This window comes from Aphis gossypii, chromosome 2 (assembly GCF_020184175.1).
Source record: "Aphis gossypii isolate Hap1 chromosome 2, ASM2018417v2, whole genome shotgun sequence".
Taxonomy (NCBI): Eukaryota; Metazoa; Arthropoda; class Insecta; order Hemiptera; family Aphididae; genus Aphis; species Aphis gossypii.
This window is the reverse complement of record NC_065531.1, coordinates 73,604,874-73,622,222: the sequence shown is the minus strand read 5'-3', so window position 1 is coordinate 73,622,222 and position 17,349 is coordinate 73,604,874. Positions and strand designations below refer to the sequence as shown.

Genomic DNA, 17,349 nt, shown 5'->3' with positions numbered 1-17,349 from the left:
AACAAATTAACAGCATAAAATAATTAAATAATAGTTATGAGATTTCCGGTGACCTTTGTAACTTGTTATATGTTCATGCATACCACCAGTGATCGTATGAATATGTATATGTGGGTATGAGTCACAATTTCAATAAAAATCGTCATTTCAATACCGACATATAATAAAATTAAAAAACCATAAATTCTAAATAACTTATTTGTAATTTGATAATTTTGTATCTTTGTATGGAATATTAATATATAGTCACATAGATAATAACTAATAGTAAAAAAATAGTAATGATTAATGATTTCGATTTCTATTTTAAATTCTATTGAAGTTTATAATCATAAAGTTGCTTTACGTTAAAGTATTTTAACCTAACCTATTCAGGACATAGGTATAGTTACAACATAATTGTGGAAAAAATTCCTAGTTTAAAACATAATCAATTTTTATACTTGCCTAATGATAATTAGGATTCGAATTTAAATGTTTTAAATACTGCCCGAATATGTTTGTGTAATATTTATATCTGTGGATGTTATATTTATAAGATTCTCTTCTAATATGAATATAATATGGTTTGAAATAAAGAAATAGAAATTGCAACTTTAATGTTGACTGCAAAATTTATACATAGGTAAAAAACGGAATACTTAGATAATTGGTTGTCTACAGTTGAATTATAATCAAAGTAACGAACTTCAATATAATATATTCATTAAAAACTTAAAACATTAATTATGTTGCTCATTGTTATTTCGCGGTAAATAGGTTATTTTTGGTAAATCTGCTTCTACAGCTGGAACACATTTTTAATTTTAATTAAACAAATACAGAAATAAATAAAACTTTGAAGAGTTCTCTCTGAATAGGTATTCTATGTAGAAATAGGTATGTATTGTACTCGGCCGGTAAAAATATGTCTTTAGGAGAAATCTAATAAATAATTTAATTATATGAACATTAAGCTATCCGTCAATTAATTATCTATTAAATATCGATTGCTAATTAATAGCTATTAATTAATTGACGGGCTATCGTTATCCTCACAGTGGTACAAGTGTAACACGATTCTTTTACTTTTCACTTAAGAAAAACATAATACAATTTAGCTCTAATTCATAATTCTAAATAATTAATTAATCATTAATTTTGTTCCTTTTTTAATTGAATAAAGTGATTAAATGAAACACGATTTCAAAACTAAAAAACCAAAGGGAAGGAAAAATGTATTATTTTACTATGGTAATAATATATAACATAGAGGACATATTGATATGTCTCTTATTTTATTGAACAGCCAGCAATACTGAAGTATAATTTTGAACTTATAACACTTGGTCAAGTATTTCTTTTTTATTTTTTATTTGTAAGTAAACAAGATAGAATGCCGGGAACAAAATCTGCGTCAATAAAATTATATGAAAAAACATAATTATGCGTAATTATTATTTTTATTTGTAAACATATTAGATACCAAATTAATATTTATATTTTACGGGTGTATAGTACTTATAGTGCATAGCACAGGTTCCAAATGTGGTCTATTATATTGACCCCCTGAGGTCGATTCTGACCTGTAAGGGGTCTATATCAACGAAAATTAAAATTGGGGGTGCGTCATTGCAAATAGGGGTACACGAGAGTTATATGTTGAAAGGTTAGATGTACTGTATAGTATATAGTGTATACCTAGAAGAGAAAATAAAGATATTATTTATATAATTAATGATTATTTATCTATAACCTAGTTGTATAGGTATATTGGTAAAAATGTGATATATAAAAATGTTTAATAGGCATTTCAATTAATATTATACCATGTCGTACATTTATGTCAAATATAGGACATATTATAAGGATGAAATCTTGTAAAATAAACTTGTAAAAAATAATTATATATTTGTAGGCTGTATAAGGCTGTAACATATAAATATTAAATAATATTTTTATATCAAAAATAATAATAATTACGTAGAATTATGTTTTTCATATAACTTGATTAACGGGGACGTTTTTTCTATTTTCCACAAAAAGATCGTCGTAGTTTATATTTACTCAGTTTTAAATATCAATTGGTATTCAAATTTTCTGAAAGTTAAAATAAATCCGTTGATTATTTGCATATATTATAAACATGCATTCATTTTATATGCGTAATTAGACACCGATATAATTGTGAGACCTAACCTAACCTAACCTTTCAAGTGTTATAAGAGATATGTATTAGTATAACCAAATCACTTATTAACAATAGTTAACCTTTGGCAATAAATATTTATTTAATCATTAACTAAATTTATTGATTGTAATAATATTAAGATTAAAATTGTTTAAAATATACTATTAGGTACGTATCTATGTATAATATATATTATAAGATGTTTGAGGAATATTTATAATGTAATTCGATAATAGCTATAATTATTGATTATAAGTACGAATGCCCAATATTATAATATTTACTATTGAGCGAGATTTAGACGTATTTTCGACGGATGTTGTTTTAATGTTGTGTTTTGTTACCTTAAATACATTTATACGGATAGTTAATATTGCTTCTCTAAGAATTGTTATCAAGCTAACTAAACGAAATTTTACGATATTCTACATGTTTTACGTACGCACTATTATGCAGTACATGCCTATACAAATATAATAAGAATACAGGACGAAATCATATTTCATGATTCATGATACAAAAACAATATGTACTACATAATATGTAATTTAGGTATACTTCTAATAAACTATCTGTATGAAATACGATTCAAAATTCAAGTGCATCAATCATTGTACATACCTATTAAGGATTTATGACTTCGTCGACAACTACCACAGTACCACGGATATTCATTATGTCAAATTTTATACAATAAATTACATTACTGTAATAATTTTGCGCTTTGATCGTAATAATATATAGTTTATAAAATTTTTTTACAGTATCAAAAATGAGAGAAATTCAACTATGCTTTTGGCCATGTTGTATTGTTTAATTCTATAAACGTATTGAATAACCTATCTGAACTTAGAAAATGATAAAAATTCAAAATATTTAAATACTCAACAAAAAAATAAAACACCATATATGAAAAAGCGGGCAAGTGGGTACTGTTCTGCTGTACATTAGGGGTGGGGTGGACCTCGGACTAAGGTAGGTTAAATTTGAATGCAATGATAGGTATCATTGTATACGAAAAACGATTCTGAACGGAGATGATTTGTCAGTCTAGAATATTTAACGTTAGGTATAAATACAAACAATTTTATGAATTTTGAAGTACAAAAATAATTTGCAAATATTCATGATTTTGACGAATTTTTGTCAAAATTTGAACTTCAAATGCTAATAAAAAAAAAATTGTGCCTATGTATTCTTATAATTTTTTAATCACTATAAGAATAACATATGAGGAACTTTGTATAAAATTTTCAAGTATTTTGATACTTCAAAAAACTATACTTCAAAAAAAATTTTTCAGAAAAATTGAAAATTTCAGTTGTCTATAAATAGCTCAAAAAAACTCAAAATATTTTGAAAATTAAATCATGTAAAGAAAATGCCAATCTAAATAACTGGTACAATTTTCAAGTATCTACGACTTATACTTTTTGAATAATAACAAATATTTAAAATCGTTTGAGGATAAATCGTTATCGTTACGCGATTTCGTAAAAATTTTAAATTCAAACGCACTTAAAATTTTTCCTATAATGATGCTCGAGTTTTCTCTATAGCTACTTGAAGAAAAACCAATGGAAAACTTAGTGTTGTATTTTTAATCCTTAGTTATAAACACAAAAAATTTTATAATTTTTCAACTTCAAAATTACTGGCAAATTTTCGCGTTTTCGACAGATTTCGTAAAAATTTGAGCTATAAACGCTTATAAAAAAAACTGTGACTAACAATTTTTAATTTTTTTTTATCTACAATAAGAACAACTCATAAGGAACCTTGTATTAAATTTTAAAGTTTTTTTGGTCATCCAAAATTTTTACCGACACTTCAAAAAAAAAAATTCGCATAAAAATCGAAAATTTCAGTGGTCTATAAATAACTCAAAAAAGTCAAACATTTTTGAAAATTTAACTGTATATAGATAACACTAACATAAACATTTCGTGAAAATTTCAAGTAATTACAGTGATTAGCTTTTGAATTACAACCATATAAAATGTTTTTCTACACACACACACAAAAAAAACATAGGTACATCATTGTAAAATTAATACATTCATCACTCCGTTCAGAATCTAAAATATTACCTACTACCTAAATACATATTCTGATCTTTCATAAATAATTCAAATAATAACTATAGTAAATGAGTATGTCTAGAGTGCTTAGACGCACAACAGTGATAAATTAATCACAAAATAAATTAAACCAAGTAAAATATCATAAAAAAATTAATAAATACATGTAAATAATTATAATAACGTGCAATGTAATTTTATTTTTTAATAATAATATTATGTCTCTGTAGATATAGTATGAGTGAACGATTCCCTGTAGGCTGTAATATACCTATTAGCTAATAGGTACTTGACATCGTTTTCCTACACACAATAGCGTTGTAGCTTTCAAATTAATGTTTATAATTTATATAATTACATGAGATCGTGTTTAGTAGTAAAAATAATTTTCTTCTAGTATTAACTATCAAACAGAAAAAATATACCTGCTTGCATTTATTTATTCCACATTCAACAACACCTAGCTGTATTGTCTGTCTGCCTACCTGGTTGGCGGCGCCGGCCGTGCAAGACTTAATTTTTAAACGGAAAATATTCTTTTCAATTAAGTCATACACGGCCGGCGTCGCCAACCAGGTAGGCAGACAGACAATACAGCTAAGTGTTATTGGAATAAATAAATACAAGCAGGTATGTTTATTCTGTTTAATACTAGAAGAAATGTATTATTACCGCTAAACACGATCTCATGTTTTTATTTAAATTAGAATCTTTTACGTTTAAAAATTTTAAACGATCTAAAATAAAATGTAGAAAAAGGTAATGTTGTTTCCATTTTATAAAGCCACATAATTTATAGTCGATCTCTCATATATAAAGACCATTTTTAAATATAATTTATACTGTACATCTTTCCTGATTTGACTTTACGTGCTGCATATAACCCATTGCATCATATTTATCATAATCCTTCGTCAAAATTAAAAATGACATTTTAAAATATGTATACTGAACATAATTTGGTGGCTGGGAATTGGGTAATTATTAAAAAAAATAGTATGATAATATTTAAAGGTAAAAAACGAACTTTAATTTAAAAAAAAATTATATTTTTAAAGAAATTCAAAACGAGAAAACCTAGAATTGAATTTGTAAAATGTGTATTGCATTATTTAAAAATAATAATAATTAATAATTACCTAGGTATTTAACTAATTTATATACCTAATGATCCAATTTACGGGTAATAAATTGTAGACTAATACCGTATACGAAACACTCGAAACAGGTAGATCAAATGCAGCCCGTCCATATTATTGTGTTTAGGTCTACTCTCTTAATAGGTAAATATAATATTACTTATTAGGTCCGTAATTACCATTTTTTGTTTAAAACTGGGCCCAGAAATTTTAGGTAATAAAATAGATAGATTTACATTAGGTACAAAAATTCGAGATGATAAAAATAGTCTGTTATAAACCCGGCCCATAATTTTGAGTTAAAATAAAGAAATACCGATAAGTGAATATGTTTAACACACAGACAAGTAACAACAAAAGTAAATAGTTAGATTTTTCAATGCATTTTTCGCATATTTTACAACTTTTTATTGCATATATATCCTATTCCTAGCCCTGATGATAACAAATAACAATAACCGGAATAACTGAATTGAGTAGACAAGTCCAACGAAATTAATAAACATTTCATATAATCAAAATAGATTTAAAAAATATACTATATTTGACTAAAATCATTTGTTTACATAAAAATAGACAATAGAATAGAATAACTCTCACATGGAACCGAAAATCAAATTAGGGGAAAAAATTTTGTCATTTTAAAACATACCTTCATATTATCCGGAGTAAAATTATTGTACATTTAACAATATATACATATTTTTAATACATTAAGTAGATTAAAATCAATCAATTAAAAAAAAATCAAAATTAGGAATCGAATACGTGAATTAAAATTTTGATTCTCTGAAAAAGGATGATATGAGGCGCTTTGGTTATAGCACCGCCGTCTGGTTTTTTTTAATTTTTTGCATTTTTTTCACGTAATCCTTGATTTGATTATTAAAAATTAAAGCTATTACTTTCTCTTATACCATATATAGGTAGTAGGTACATACGCCTAAGATTTTTTTTTAACAACACATCATTACGATTATTATATAAATATATACATATACATATAAAGTGTTTGCAGTACTGTATAGCGCCGTAAGGGAGAAGGTACATTGAGAATAACTTTGAACATTTTTCTGATGTTATAATATATTAAGTAATGAATTATTACAGTTTAAAATTTAAAATTTATTAAAAGTACGATTGCGTTATTTTATATTGTATATTGAATAAATATAAAATTTCAAATATCTATCGTGATGTATCGCAATACGCGTTTAGTTGCGTGTAGATTGATTTTCATGGGTGATTACTATAGGTACTTAAAACTACCATCATCTACAGAATGTAAAAAAAAAAACGTTTTTTCAACTATTAATTACGGTATCTACCTGTCTGTATCTTTTTTTCCTTATGCATAAGACGTTTTTTATACTAAAATAGTACTATGAACGTGTTGCAGGTCTCAATATAGAGTGGTGATGTCTGTTTCGAAACACATTATTCATTTACCAATGTACAATAGGTACTCTGTCGATTCAATGCATTACATTACATTGTTGTATTTTTTTTTTATATACAATATACATGTCTTCGACCACGGTCTATCGCCGGGTAGCCGGGTGGGACAGACCGACACTGCCTATAGCCTATATAATAAGTATTGGATAGTTATGCTAATGATTGGTGCATATGTCGCGGGCTGTATATAGTGAAATCAGGCATTTTACTAAATGCCTAGACATATATAATTAAAAAATTTGATTTTTATGCAACTTCACTCTCCGCCTATAGACATTTAGTTAAATGCCTTATTGACGTTTAACTAAATGCATTTTTAAAGTTAATCAAATAATATAATTGAAAAATTTTGTATTATTTTAAAAATTTAACAATATTTTCTTATAATAATTGAATGTACACAAACACGACAATTGACTTTAGTACTTTTCCCTACTTTTTTAGTCAATGATTTCTTTTCTAAACGCCCAATATTAAAAAATTCCGACCGAATTTCCGGTGAAACAATTTTCACTCAACCACCTAGTGGCGGCTTCCAAACATCTGAAATCGAATTTCACCGGCCCCTTCCAAATATTATAAAATATTATTTATACAGATAACTACTCCAAGGTATTAATAATTTGGCCGTACAAAGTTAAATGGACCATTTGAAATTGTTATAACGAAATATGTGAAGGCAGTTGCCATCGTTGAACACGTGTAAGACGTTTCTTTGAATAGAGACAGTCGTCCCTTTTATAAAGGTATACGTACAGCCGATACACAATAGATAGGTACCTACTCTGTTTTCGATTCAATATGTTACATTATATTATTGTATTTTTTTTTTATATACCACAGGTCGTGTTAAAGAGCACAAAAGTGTTCAAGAGTGTTTGCACTGCACTATATTCGTTTTCTCGGGTGTATATCATTAAAATAGGTATATTTTAATTGAATTAGTGATTAAATATTTGACAACTATGGATTGTACTTTCGGATATCGATATATATGTTAACATAACTGATAGCTAGACACTCAACTATAGGTATCATTTTCTGAAAATATTTATTTTTTAACCCGTAGGTACAAAAAGGCACCGGACATGCGACTGGACAATCTTTTAATACAAATCCTTGTGTTAAAATAGCTCGCCATTAATTCATTTAATTCATATTCACTATGTTCTTGTACGTCTATACAGTATTCTCTCTATATATAATTTATGTTATATTACTTCAGATTGTCAATATAGCCCATTATTTATTTTTTATATTTAATTAAAATTAAAAAAGTTTAAAAGAACCGGGAAAGCGTTGAGACAAATTTTTACATTCCTTTACATTTACACCGAATGATAATATGTTTTATAGAATAGAATAAAATAAAAAAAATAATAATTGAATGTACACATACACAACAATCGACTTTAGTACTTTTCCCTACTTTTTTAGTCAATGATTTATTTTCTAGACACCCGATTACCATTTCCGACCTAATTTCTGGTGAAATAATTTTCACTCGACCACAAAAGAAGGTTAAGAGGAAAAGAAGAAATGAGAAATGAACACGTACAAGACGTTTCTTTGAATAGAGACAGTCCCTTTTATATGATATACAATATACATATATGTACAGCATTTACCTGTGTAGGTCACTATTATTCTCAAAATTGAACGTGAAACGAACAAACAAAAAATAGCAACCTCTATAAACAGTATACACTAAATACTATACTCAATACACTACAATAATTCTTACAAAGCGTGAGTAATAGTAATGTTTAATTTTGACCTCTCTACAGTACAAATTAGATCCTATTTGTTATCCAAAATTTATCTTAGTTAGGTTTAAAATCGAAGAATTTCGTACGAATTAATTATTAATATCACAACTTCCTTTTAAAATATATTATTGATAAGAGTCTATAAAATATGTCACCATAATAAACATTAGTCCCTACGACTAACTGAACTAAGTTTCTTAAAGCTCCCCCTCCAAAAAAAAAAGTAAATAAATTAAACAAAACAAAAAATGTATTTTGCATTGTAAAGATGTATCGAAATATTCGAAACATTTAAATACCACAATAAAACATTATAGCAGTTTGAAAACTAAAAATGCCGCTGGTTCCGCGCTTTCGTTCGTCGATTAATACCTTATATTCCATATAGACCAATCCTTGCAAAACAGCTTTATCCGTTTCGGCTTTCACCATCCATGCCCAACAGCATCGGCGAGAAAATTTTTGTAAAAATCTATCTGCTATAACTTGACACAGTCTAAAGGAACGACGAATATACCTAAAAATAAATATTTAATTATATAATTTTTAATTGTCAAATTAGTGGCGATTTGGGTTATATTTTTTTAGTGAGGCAACTTTTGTATTACTTCCCCTCCCTTCATAACAAAAATTAAACTAATATTGAAATCGGTTTCATTAGGCTCTGTGACAATAGTAACAGTTTATGATTATCTATATCTATGTAAATATGTAATATTTATTGTTGTTGATCGTGTTGCAATTACAGCTGCGGCTGACCATAAACCTACTCATCTATTTTTAGTACTCAGAAACGATGAAAAACGAGCCTCACGATGATCATTGCGCATGCGCACTTTTGCTTATTTAATAGCCACGTGCATTTGCATACTTACGTGTGTGTGTGTGTGTGTGTGTGTATGTGTGTGTGTGTGTGTAATTCATGTAAACAAGTAACAATTCAGAGGCGACGTTAAACGGTGCCTCTCCGACGTCATCGGAATATTGCCGCCGGCTGAAACATGAGGGTTTGTTTACGTAATAATTATTTCGTACATTTCTTATCGATTTATCACTATTTTTGGTAATAAACACGGAATAATATTATACAATAGTGAAATAAATGATAATTCATATTATTAAACTTTGTAAAGAAGATTTTTTTCAAATAAAACCTTATAAATACGTCAAAAATTGTTAGCGAAATGTGTGCTATCGGTGAGCTAAGAATTATACTTTTAGAGTATTATTTACTGCAAAATTTTAGGTGAGGCGCCGCCTCACTTGCCTCACCCTCAAAACCGCCACTTGACTCAATCAAATGTGTGCAGTTTAGTCCACCTCTAGATGATTTTACTTTAAAACTATTAAAATTCATAAAAACGATTTTACACGAATGTGTTTTATTTATATGTTATACATGAATTTGAAATAGAAAACAAGTATGGCATTTACATTTCATAAAATTATAACTAACATATTGCATAATATTACAGTTCACTAGCTGACATTTACCTGTCTTCGACCGTATGTATTTTTGTGTTTTTCATACTTAGGAGTTTGGGTACGCGCGATGCATGAGATTATTTTTATCGATAAAGTTCTCAGAACAAATTCTTATCTACTCGACGAACAAAAATGATAGATCAAAGGTATAGCTGTATATAGCTATAAGTATATGGCTGGAAACCCGCGGGCCACCGCGCCGTGCGCACGTGCCGTGCAGCACAATTAATACGTGGTATTGGCGACGAATAATTATAATTGTTAATTACTCCACTTAAACGAAACATTTTGAAAATCTTTTTTTAATGCACGGTGAAAATATGAGAAGAACCTCTATTCCAAATTTCAAGTTTGTACGTTGCGTAGTTTTTGAGTTACAGCGATCAGTGACTAAGTGGTTTTTTACCCTTTTAAGTTTTAACCTATTTTTTGAAAAATAAAATAAAAATAAATAAATTTTGAAAAATCCTTTCTTAATGGGTTTCTACATCACAAAACAAAACTACTGACCAAATTTCAAACTCATAGCTTCAGTGGTTCCGGCTAGGCGATGACGAATTACCCAGGACAAATCATTTTATATTTTTATATAATATATATATATATATATAATTATGTATATTATACAGATAAGGATTAAGATAATGATAATTTTTATTGTTAAAAGTGTTTATATACTGTTAATAATACCGTTTCAACTTTGGCGCGTAATTGTACAATGGGCGATATTTTTATCATTTTCATTTATCAATTTGAAATAATTATTATTAAAAATAAAATAATTGTTGATAAGAAAAAATAAAATTAAGAAAAAATTATACTTAAACTTCTAACACTATGACAAAAAACGAAAACGCAAAGATGTAGAGTATAAAAACTTGTTAGTTTAATTGTTTAATATTAAGGTTTGCAGTGATGAAATCGTCTTCGGATAAGGCACAAAATGTTGACAGTAAGTACCTATTGAATATTATTTACTTTAATACGGCTTTATATTATATAAATAACAATATTACCAAAATACAAAATTTTAATATCATAATTTAGACTAATATAATATATTTTTATTAACAACTTTACTATAGTATAAGTGTGTACTAGGTATATTTAAATAACTATTAGGTATAAAAATAGTTAAATTATCATGAAGTAGGTACCTATTTTTAAAATAATGTTAAATTAGGTACCTAAGATAATTGTTGGTTAATTTAAGTAACTTCAAATGTTAGCCGATTTACTATTGTCTATTTCTATATTGGCTATTAATACATAGTAACTAGAACTATATTAAAATTATTCAATATTTTGTTCTACAGACTAAATATTTGAGGTTCTTAGTACTGTATCTAGTATATACAATATTGACTATAGATTCTATAATTGATACTATAATGGACATATTCCACATGGTTGAATAAAAAATTGCGATCTAAATTTTGCAGTTAGCTCGATGCATATTATTGATTACTATTTACTTGATAACAAGTTTTAATTATTACTTTAACGTTATTATTAGTTTATTTGAAGTTTAATTGTCTAGTATTCAGACATGGGTAATCAACATAGTAGGTAGATAATCCTATAATACAGCTATTCCTCGAATTTTTAGATTAAAATATTATATAGACAATGAACAATATAACAATATATTTCCCGGACCATATTATGATTCACTAGATTTATTAAAATAAATATTAATGAATTCGCGAAAATTATTAATAAAAATGTTGCGGTCCCGACGACTTTATACGGTTCTGCAAATCGGTCTAGTCTGGCCCTGATAACGCGTTTTGTTTTTAAACCTATTTTACTTTGAGTGTTGCGGTTCGGCTCCTGCTGGTCGGCACTCGGCAACCGACAAAACGCTTAGTGTGATTGTGTGATAGTGTGTATTAGTGTATTACTTATCATTTATAGGCAACAAGCAAAATAAGTATTGTTTATTTTTAATTACTATAATAAATTATACCTAATGCGATATTGTAAACTATTATCTTTTCAACTAGGTAGGTACTTACCTAATTGCTTTTGAGAAAAAATTAGATTCAACGCTATTTTTTTGCCAAACTTAGGACACCAATCCAAATTTCACCGTTCTTTGATAAAACTGAAAAAAAAATATAAATTAAAGAATTATTATCCATACAATATCTATAACTAAATCTATAGAGAGAATATATAGTAGGTACTATCTTTTCTCAACGCTTAAACTAAAAAAAAAATAAGTACCTATATATATTATATAATATATATACTTGCTAGTTGTTATCCTATGAAAAATAATACTTGGTAGGTAACTAAATTAATTATAATTAACTTACTTAAAGTTAGTTCAATAATTTAATAATGTTTTAAGTATAAGTTGTTTTAATATAAACCTATAATTTTAAAACCTTTTTTCTATAAGAATCAATTGACTAAAGTTTGTAACCACATCTTCTACTAAAATGATATTACTAGTTATATAATAATAATTATACTTATAATAAATATAATATATATATAATCAATTTAGCTTTATAATTTTTCTAACAGTCATGTTAAAATTTTCAAAATTTAATTAAAATGCATACATTTTGTTATATAATAGTCTAATACTCTCTACAATTATTTTTATTAGTATTTTTTTTATAATGATTAGATATTTCCTTATTTTTAAGTATATTTCATATAGTTGGCTTTTTTTTAATAAAAGTATTAACAGTTACTATAAAAATACAGTTAGAAGATGTTTTGATGATTTTATATTTTAAATATAATATAATTAAGATTTTTTTTTATTAAATATATAAAGAAAAATAATTTGTTATTCCAAAAATCATGTTTTTTAAAATTTAATGTATATTTTGAAAACTGTAACTTTATTTGAAACTTCTTAATTTTCAAACAGTGGAAAATACTCTGTAAGAAAGACAATATTAAAGAATTTCATAAATCAATTAAATTTTAGATATAATATAGCATTAAATACCTACATTTAAAGATAGATATTAATAGTTCTAAAAATAAACTTACTACAATATTTAACTCATTTTTACACTAATTGTATAATTTAAATATGAACAAGTACAATTTGTATTTGATCACAGATATGACACTCAACAATAATATTATTTTTTTTCAATTAAAGCATTTTGGCATCATAAACATCTTTTGCAGTTAAGATTATTTAGATATAATATTTAACTTGGATTTTATTATTGTTGATAATTTAAGAATTTTAAACACAATTATAAATAAATAATTATAAAATATCAATATTATAATTTATAAATAATATTCATATTATGCTCTCTAAAAAGTGTTTTTTTTACCAGGCCACAGAGTATATAATCATAGCGGCATAGGTAAATATCAAGTAATCATACTGGTCTATATCACCACTAATAGACTTTTCAAAAAAAACATGTGTATTTTGCACTATATTATTAAAACAAACACACTAAATTATAATTTATAAGCATAGACCTTATAAATTCAACCTTATTATACATATTACTAACATTACGTGGCGTGAGCCGTGACAGAGGGCGCGATTAAGTGACTGAGTGACCGATGCACGCACGCAATTAAATAATCGTAAATCGTAATAATATATAAATCGTACACTCGTATTATACATAGATCTTTTAGTGTATGAGCAATAATTCTTATATCGTGCACCGATTATCATAACACCGCCAGCGCATAAGGTTTATGCTTATAAGTGCAAAATGTATTTAACCTCTGTCATAAGATAGTCACCAATTATTTTAATTGTTTTTTGTGAGCAGATGGTTAACTTACAAGTATAAATGATTTTTACATAAATTTCCGTTTAATATTTATCTAATAAGTAAATGGATAAAAATACATAACTTTAAGACACACCTATACCGGAAATAACAATTTATATCATCCGTGCTTATATCGCACCTATCTGCTATTGTAAAAATACTATGAAAAAATAATATATACTTAGTAGATACTTAATTAATAATGCTCCCAAAAATTCCTTATTTATGCCAATACCTACAGATTAGAGTGGAGTGATACAACCCGTCACCTCTTTTATATTTTTACAATAAAATAACATATTATATTAAAATATAAATTTATTATTATCGATTTGAATTAGTAATCCGTCCTCCGTTCGTTCACTAAAAATTCCGTTTAAGACAATATTTATTATATATTATATACACTATATTATTATCCGGTTAGCTATATAATACGCATATATCATTAGTTTATTAAAAAATAAATATATATATTAACTTTCTTATAATAATGATAGATGTCAATATTATATTTATCAGGTTTTAATTTTTTTTTTTTTTGAATACCTACTAAACATATAAGAAGTTATTTGTATTTTATCAAGATTGTGAAGCATTATGATGTTTAATCGCATAATATTCTTTTTCATTTATAATAAGTACACGAATTATCAAATTATATTTATGTATATTCTAATCCAGACAGTAAAATTCAATTGAATAGATGCTAGGAAAATATAGGAAATTAGGAACTAATAGATATTCTATCTCGATTTATGAGTATAGAATGATTAAATCCGTCCGTTCTTTAACTATCTTATATTTATCGGATGCCGATAAACAGTTTTTAACTGTAGCACATAATACGATTAAACAGCTAGGGTGCAATTAAACAGGGTGCGTTTTGCACGATTTACGTTTTGCCGTATCGGTATCGTACACTATACGTATACACGAATGCGCGAAGTCACTTTCGCGTCGCCAATATTCACAGCGGTCGGATCAATAAAGCTACTCTCTACAAAATATCTAACGTTGCCACGGCAAACCATTTAGTCAAAAATTTTCACTCTACAACAAAATAGAAGTACAAAAATAATACTTACCATGGACTAATGGAATATTTATTCTATCCAACTATGTTTTTGACAATAAGTCAACAATTAATAACGAAAATCTGTTAACTGATTTATTTTCCTATTACATTTCCCTATAATAATATATACAGGGTGGTGTACCAGTAATATTTAACAAATATATAATAACATTTGTAATGGAAGTTTGTCAATTATCTTGTTACACCTTATATTATATTCATATACAGAGGCGTATTTACAGGAAACAATGGATCCGTATTTCCACCCATTCACCTATTTTATACTTTTTTAATTTTATTGTTACTGAAAACATTAACTTCTTAAGTTCTTTAAATACTGGAGTAAGGTTAGAGTAATTTGAATTTTTTGTTTGTGCCCCCTCCCACTATAAAATATTTCTAAATACGCTCCTGCCCGGATAGTAATAATAGTCCGTGATATTATGATATTTTTTTATTATAATATAGTCTTTTCACCACTGGTTTTTTAAAAATCGTTCAAGTGTTGCTGCGAATGCAATAATGAACTGGACGCAAATATATTAAAATATATTATATTAATTTAATAAACACAACTTTTTCAATAATTAAATTTTTTCGAAATTGTTGTTCTCTTTTCCGCTACATTATTTTCTTTTAAACCTTTTTTTTACCGTTTATGCTCATAGTTTTAACTTATACGTACTTATATACTATTTATAATAGTTCATAGATAAATCAGTTAAATAATAAATAATGATAATTTGAATCATATATTATAATATTAAGCATATTATTCAATATTCATATTACTGCGCCTATTAAATATATATAATAGTATGATCTGTATATAAAACTATATATTAATAGTACCTACATAGTAAGATATAAACGCCGTCTACCGATATATTATTATTATTATTATTGAGGTGGACCATGAATCCGCCACTGGATCGATCTGAGGTAACTATAGTAACATTTTGAAACCCTTCGCGAATGCGAATAAAATCGAAAAAATAACGAAGCCAAGAAGGGTGTGGCTATGACGTGTTATGGCAACGCTGCATGACGTACATAATGAAATTGCTTGGCTTGGTCTGAAGGGGAGAGTACATCATGACGGAGATCGTAAAAAAAGGTTCACTATATCTTTGTCTCTATCCGGAAATTGTTATTGTTATTTGGCATGTATGGAATATTCGGAGAAATCCGAAAACGTGTTAGGCCACAATACACTACATAGAGGGTTGTTTTTTAATAATACAGATATTTTCTTATGCGCACATTTATATAAAATAATTTACATTATGTAGTGAACAGAGTGCTAAATTATAGACTAGATGATAAAATAAATAACACTATGATGTAATAATATTTCATATTGTGTTGCTATAAATATGGACTATTAAAAATACCATTGATTTAATTTGTCGTAGTTTAAAAAAAAATAGATTTGAATTAAAAATGTAGAATAATGTATTATTGTCCGTGGAAATTATTTTAGAGTTATCATTTATCAATAAGGATAGACGATATTGAATCATTTAATAATTAATATGACACTTTAAAAGTATTGTATATTTATAGTGGTTGGCTATTTTATATACTTATTAATTATTGTATCTATAGAAACAAAAGTTTTCTGTTTCGATTCTTTATTTTTTAATATTACTTGTAGCAACCAATAGATATTTCTTATTAAAAGTAAATACGCGCCATATCGGCGAGCAAAACGCACGACCCTCGAAATGGCGCGTATGAATTTAATCAATGTAAACTAAAAACGCGCGCGAACGATACGTCGCGTATGATACGCGGTCCATGTGAAACGGGCCTAATAAACTCTTATTAGATATTATAACTAAATTACTATTAATTTTTTTTTTTTAAATTGGTCGAGCTTATCTCTTGGAGCAAAAAAAACGAAACATTAGGACACAGTGCGTCGGTTCCACACACGATGTATGTATTTCGAATAAAATCGTTAGGTATAAATATTATACCTACAGGCTACAGGTTCATAACACACGATTTTTTCGGATCCAATAGCTACAACTAGCAGGTAGCGCCAAAGGTAGGCATGCGTCGCCGCAGCGCCGCGCCGGGTCGGCCATTTTATCTCCGCTGGCCCGACTACGGTGTGGACGGTGCGGTAGAAAATATATCGTACAATTTATAACGCACACATATATGACTACAGAGTTTGTTAGTATAGCACGACACGATGTTTTTAGATTTAGATAAATTATCGTAAACTAAAAATCAATAATATGTATTCGAGATCCGGACGAAGCCTTTGGTGCCGGATTATGACGTAACGATTATACGTTTTTTTTTTCGACACCGACCCGGTGTACAGCCTGTAACCTTCCTCCCTCCACTACACCGGTTCCGTAAACTATACCGCGCACGTG

At 27.3% G+C, this 17,349-nt stretch overlaps 1 protein-coding gene across 2 annotated transcripts in view; it reads right to left on the bottom strand.

The window, feature by feature from the left end:
• LOC114121056 (COP9 signalosome complex subunit 7b-like) overlaps positions 1–17,349 on the bottom strand; it is a 38,306-nt gene that overhangs the window by 11,214 nt on the left and 9,743 nt on the right. For both annotated transcript variants that reach the window (XM_050202234.1, XM_050202232.1), the window contains exons 3-4: positions 12,121–12,209; positions 8,990–9,134 (exon numbers count right to left, since the gene is read on the bottom strand). The gene's annotated coding sequence lies outside the window, so the exon portion shown is untranslated. The remainder of the gene's footprint in view (positions 1–8,989; positions 9,135–12,120; positions 12,210–17,349) is intronic.